This window comes from Thalassophryne amazonica, chromosome 7 (genome assembly GCF_902500255.1).
Source record: "Thalassophryne amazonica chromosome 7, fThaAma1.1, whole genome shotgun sequence".
Classification (NCBI taxonomy): domain Eukaryota; kingdom Metazoa; phylum Chordata; class Actinopteri; order Batrachoidiformes; family Batrachoididae; genus Thalassophryne; species Thalassophryne amazonica.
The window spans coordinates 90,950,669-90,956,761 of NC_047109.1; the positions used below are offsets into that span (position 1 = coordinate 90,950,669).

General features: G+C 45.7%; 1 long non-coding RNA gene across 1 annotated transcript; it reads left to right on the plus strand.

The window, feature by feature from the left end:
* Positions 1 to 292: 292 nt before the first annotated feature.
* LOC117513343 lies at positions 293 to 1,347 on the plus strand. Its single transcript, XR_004561572.1, has 3 exons — positions 293 to 584; positions 687 to 1,019; positions 1,155 to 1,347. It is a non-coding gene; the product is annotated as an uncharacterized LOC117513343 (long non-coding RNA).
* The last annotated feature ends 4,746 nt before the right edge of the window (positions 1,348 to 6,093 follow it).

Consider the following 6,093-nt stretch of genomic DNA (forward strand, 5'->3'; position numbering starts at 1 on the left):
TTTTTAATTAAATCAACTTGTAATTTAGTGCATTGAACTTAAATACTTTAAGTGTAACATTTATGTGAAGCAACTGATACTGCAAAAGAATTTAAGTTAAATGTACTTTCATTAAGATTTCATGAAACATTACTTTTTTTTTTTTTTTTTTAGGGCAACCACTTTCCTCATATTTTTAAGTAAACTCAATTTATCCTGGCTTACAGTGTTCTGTATTTCCACAGGATTCTTGTCCATCACTTTGGTATCTTCAAATTTTCATTTGATTGACATTTCAAAGACCTACAAAGAAGCAAAGAGCTTCTGCAGAGAGGCATACACTGATTTAGCAACAGTTCACAATTCATCAGATATGAATATTTTGATCGCTTTAGTTCTGGATACTAGAGCAAGAGCCTGGATAGGACTGGAATTTGGGAATGTATCAAAGTGGCATTGGTCCATGCCTGATCACAAAGTAGACTTCTTTAGTTGGAAAGAAGGAGAACCACAAAAATCTACTCAAGACGCTTGTGCAGCAATGGATCCAACTGGCAAATGGTTTGAAAGTGACTGCAATACCAAGAGAAAATTTGTTTGTCATGGTGAGTAAAATTACATTATTGCAGTGCAATGTGACTTCAGATTATACAAACTGAGAAAAAATATTACTGTGTGAGTAAAATATTAAATATTTGATCTTACAGGTAATGGTAGTGGTCCCATTTTCATTGCAAAGACCAATTCATGGAGGGATTCTCAGAATATTTGTAGAGACTTATCTTCTGACCTGGTTAGCATACACACAGCTGGAGAAAATGAGGCAGTGCACAATGTATCCCTGTTGGAAAATGTATGGATTGGCCTCTTCAAAGATCCGTGGAAGTGGTCTGATGGAAGCAGCTCATCGTTCCGTTACTGGAAACCCAACCAAACCTAATTATCTTAAAAATGACCATTGTGTTGCTGCCGTATTCAAAGATAAAGGGCAATGGAATGACTTGAAATGCAATGTCAAACAAAAACTTATTGTCATGGGGGTCAGTTGGTCTTTCTGTTTTGAATGGTAAGTACTTTTTCTAATTCAAAACCTGTCTCCTTGATATATTTATGCAGTATACAAATCAGCGATAACGTTGTCTTGTATAATGTATGCTCATTTATAACTCTTACAGCAATTAAATCAAAACCAACGTTAACAACCACCAAATGGGCAAAACCTCAACAAACCTTTACAACAGGACAAATGCAAACAAACCCGACAACCCAGCTGACCAATGTGATCACCCCAACTCAACAATCAGCCACCAACCATGTAACCACCAAACCAGAAATAACCATCAATGAAGTGCCAACAGGAAAAACCACAGATACCGTGTCATTTCTCACTCAACCACCAAACCCAGTGATACATCTACACAAACAACAGTGTCTCAAATAACAACAGATGCCATTTCTTCATCAACGCCACCTTCAACCCAAATCACAACAGGTTCCTCACACACTCAAACTTTAATTCCAGGTACATTGTACAAATATTTTTAATTATGCTTTTGTTTATACTGTATAAACATGCAATATACAGTCAAGTCTATAAGCAGTTGGTCAGTGAAAGTTTTTGTAATTTTGCCTCTGTACACCACCACAATAGAGCAAAAATAAAACAATCAAGATCTGCCTGTAGTATCAACTCTCATCTTTAATTAATGGGGGTTGAACAAAAATATCAGATTAACCATTTAGGAATTAGGGATGGATGTATAGTTTCCCTCCATTTTCAGTGCCCATAAGTAATTGGATAAATGAAATATTAGGATAATTGTTCATACAAATCATCAGTTTTGCATGCAATTTTCCTCAGTCAAATCAGGGGTTGGACACATTTTCAAGTCACTGAATATGTTTTGTACTTCACTGACATCAATCAAAAGAAAAGACAAATGGTATGATACTTGTTGTTAAATCTGTCTGGAGTAAGCAGTGACTATATAAAAAGGATATGAGTGAAGGAAGCCACCAAGACACCCACAGAGCTTTGAAAGAAGTTACGTATAGGCTTCTTTGGCTGAGATTAGAGAAACTGTATACACAGACATACAAAACAGCATGTATCCATCCCCTAACTTGGCCGCATAAAAATAGCTGTAATAGTGATGATTTGTATTAAAATACAATCATTATGTTTAGTTTGACAAAGTCCTTATGGGCTCTGAACATGGAAGCAATATGTATCATACTGTCTGATATTCCAAAATGTTTTATGTAATCAATATTATAATAGCCAAGTGTGTACATGCATGTGTATGGCTTCAATCATAACGAATCTGGGGAGAGCTGACATTTGTGGTTTATGTATTTTGGGTCAAGGATGAACGCTGTGAAAACAGAAACTTGATAGGACAAATATTCTTTTGAGAAATTAGTGATTTAAGCTAACCAGTAATCAGTGGACATTGTGCTGCAATGCACCATGGGAATTTGGGGTTTTGAGGTTTTAAATGTTTTTATTGTGGTTCATGTTAGTTTAGCAGTTCTGTTAGTGTTATTGATTTAGTATGTTTTTGTTGTTCAATTGGTTTTAGTCAGTTTAGTTAAGTGTCATGTTGCTCTTAACATTAGTGAGTTAAATCTCATGTTGGTACCATGAGTGAAATGTGTAGTGCTTTTAATGTCTTCCACCACAGTCTCTGTTTGTCAAGTTAAAAAATTCTGGACTCACACTCCTTTCCAACTCATTATAGAAACTTTGCACAATTTATTACCACCCTTGAAAAATGTCAGCTAACTATTTTATAAACAGTACCCAATCTAGAGCCCGTGGATCCCCACGGGCAACACGCTAGTAGTTTTATTCAACCTCTTAAATTAAAGATGAAAGTATACACTTAAAGTACATCTTGATAGTTTACTTTCAGCTCCACTCCAAAATTATAGAAATAGTGTCATCATCCAAATACTTATGGATCTGACTGTAGAATCATATGACTATGTAACTACTTATTTCTTTCCTCTGTCCTCCAAAAGCAAAAGTGATACTAATCCAGGAAAACATGACATGGATTGAGGCTATGAATTACTGCAGGGAACACCATGCTGACCTGGTCTACATACCCAACAAAGATATTCAGGAGATGGTAGCTAAAATCGCAAAGAACGCAACGTCATCCTATATTTGGCTTGGTCTACGCTATGCCTGTACCTTTTAACTTTTGGTTTTGGATTAAGCCCACCGCTGGATGTTACCACAACTGGGCCCCAGGGCAAGGAACTGAAGTGGACTATGGCTGTGGTATCACTGGTGCCATAGAAGCCACTGGGAGGCAGCAGTGGGTCGGCTTGCCCGAAACAGAAAAACTCAATTTTATCTGCTCTGCCTGTGCTGAAATGGATGCAAAGGGATAGTGAAGAAAGATGTTGCACAATTCATCATGGTGTTCTGCACACGTCACAGTAGCACAAAGCCAGTGGACCTTTATCTCCTTTAATGTGAATTTCAGTAAGTTTTGCAACACCTTTGTCTGAATATATGAAGCAGAACTCTAACATCTAGTACTACATAGGATCACTCATGACTTTTGGTTTTGTGAGAAATACAGCTGCCGTTTTCTTTGATTGAAACTATCCATCCATCCATCCATTTTCTTCCGCTTTATCCGGAGTCGGGTTGCGGGGACAGCAGCTCAAGCAAAGCCGCCCAGACCTCCCGATCCACACACACCTCCCCCAGCTCCTCCGGGGGAACCCCAAGGCGTTCCCAAGCCAGCCGAGAGATGTAATCCTTCCAGCATGTCCTGGGTCTTCCCCGGGGCCTCCTCCCAATGGGACGTGCCCGGAACACCTCTCCAGCGAGGCGTCCAGGGGGCATCCGGAAAAGATGCCCGAGCCACCTCAACTGACTCCTTTCAACGTGGAGGAGCAGCGGCTCGACTTCGAGCTCCTCCCGAGTGACCGAGTTGCTCACCCTATCTCTAAGGGAGTGCCCAGCCACCCTGCGGTGGAAACTCATCTCGGCCGCTTGTACCCGCGATCTCGTTCTTTCAGTCATGAGCCAAATCTCATGACCATAGGTGAGGATCGGAACGTAGATTGATCGGTAAATCGAGAGCTTTGCCCCCCTACTCAGCTCTCTCTTCTCCACGACGCTCCGATACAGCGACCGCATCACTGCAGACGCTGCACCGATACATCTATCGATCTCACGCTCCATCCGTTCCCTCACATCGTGAACAAGACCCCGAGATACTTAAACTCCTCCACTTGAGGCATAGGACACTCCACCGACCTGAAGAGGGCAAAGCACCTTTTTCCAGTCGAGAACCATGGCCTCGGATTTGGAGGTGCTGATTTTCATCCCGGACAACCTCACACTCGGCTGCAAACCACCCAGTGCACGCTGAAGGTCCTGATTTGACGAAGCCAACAGAACCACATCGTCCGCAAACAGCAGAGACGAGATTCTGTGGTTCCCAAACCAGACCCCCTCTACACCCTGGCTGCGCCTAGAAATTCTGTCCATAAAAATAACGAGCAGAAATGATGACAAAGGGCAGCCCAGGCGGAGGCCAACGTGCACTGGAAACAGGTTTGACTTAATACCGGCAATGCGAACCAAGCTCCTGCTGCGGTCGTACAGGGACTGGATAGCCCTTAGCAAAGGACCCCCGGACCCCGTACTCCCGGAGCACTCCCCACAGGTGCCCCGAGGGACACGGTCAAACGCCTTCTCTAGATCCACAAAACACATCCTCCATAGCCTCCCCGAACTCCTCCCAGACCCGAGTTTTTGCCTCTGTGACCACACGGGCTGCGGCACGCCTGGCCTGCCGGTACCTGTCAGCTGCCTCTGGGGTCCCACCTACCAACAAAGATAAGTAGGACTCCTTCTTCAGCTTGACGGCATCCCTTACTTCCGGTGTCCACCACCGGGTTTGGGGATTGCCGCCGCGACAGGCACCAGAGACCTTGCGACCACAGCTATGAGCGGCCGCATCAACAATGGAGGTGGAGAACATGGTCCACTCGGACTCCATGTCTCCAACCTCCCCCGGAATCTGGGAGAAGCTCTCCCAGAGGTGGGAGTTGAAGACCTCCCTGACAGAGGGATACGCCAGTTGTTCCCAGCAGACCCTCACGATACGTTTGGGCCTGCCAGGTCTGACCGGCTTCCTCCCCTCCCAGCGGATCCAACTCGCCACCAGGTGGTGATTAGTCGACAGCTCTGCCCCTCTCTTTACTCGAGTGTCCGAGACATGTGGCCGAAGGTCAGATGATACGACTACAAAGTCGATCATCGACCTCCGGCTCAGGGTGTCCTGGTGCCACGTGCACTTATGGACACGCTTGTGCTCGAACATGGTGTTCGTGATGGACAAACTGTGACTAGCACAGAAGTCCAACAGCTGAACACCACTCGGGTTCAGATCGGGGAGGCCGTGCTTCCCGATCACCCCCCTCCAGGTCTCACTGTCGCCGCCCACGTGGGCGTTGAAATCCCCCAGGAGAACAATGGAGTCCCCAGTCGGAGCGCTATCTAGTACCCCTCCCAGGGACTCCAGGAAGGTCAGGTACTCTGCACTGCTGCTCAGCCCGTAGGCCAAGACAACGGTGAGAGACCTGTCCCTGACCCGAAGACGTAGGGACGCGACCCTCTCGTTCACCGGAGTGAACTCCAACACATGGCGACTGAGCTGGGGAGCAATAAGCAATGCAACCCCAGCTCTCCTCTCCGCCTCTCCCTGTGGGCAACGCCAGAAAAATGAAGCGTCCAGCCCCTCTCAAGGAATTGGGTACCAGAGCCCATGCTGTGCGTGGAGGTGAGCCCGACTATCTCTAGTCGGTATCTCTCAACCTCCCGCACAAGCTCAGGCTCCTTGCCCCCCAGCGAGGTGACATTCCATGTCCCAACAGCCAGGGGCTGTGAGCATGGACCGGGCCGCCGGGCCACGCGCCCTCGACCGCCACCCAGTCCTCTCTGCACCCAACCCCCATGGCCCCCTCTGCAGGTGGTGAACCCACAGGAGGGCGGGCCCACGTTGCTCCTTCGGGCTGAGCCCGGCCGGGCCCCATGATTGAAACTAAAATCCATGAAATATGAAAACCTCATGTAGAGCGTAG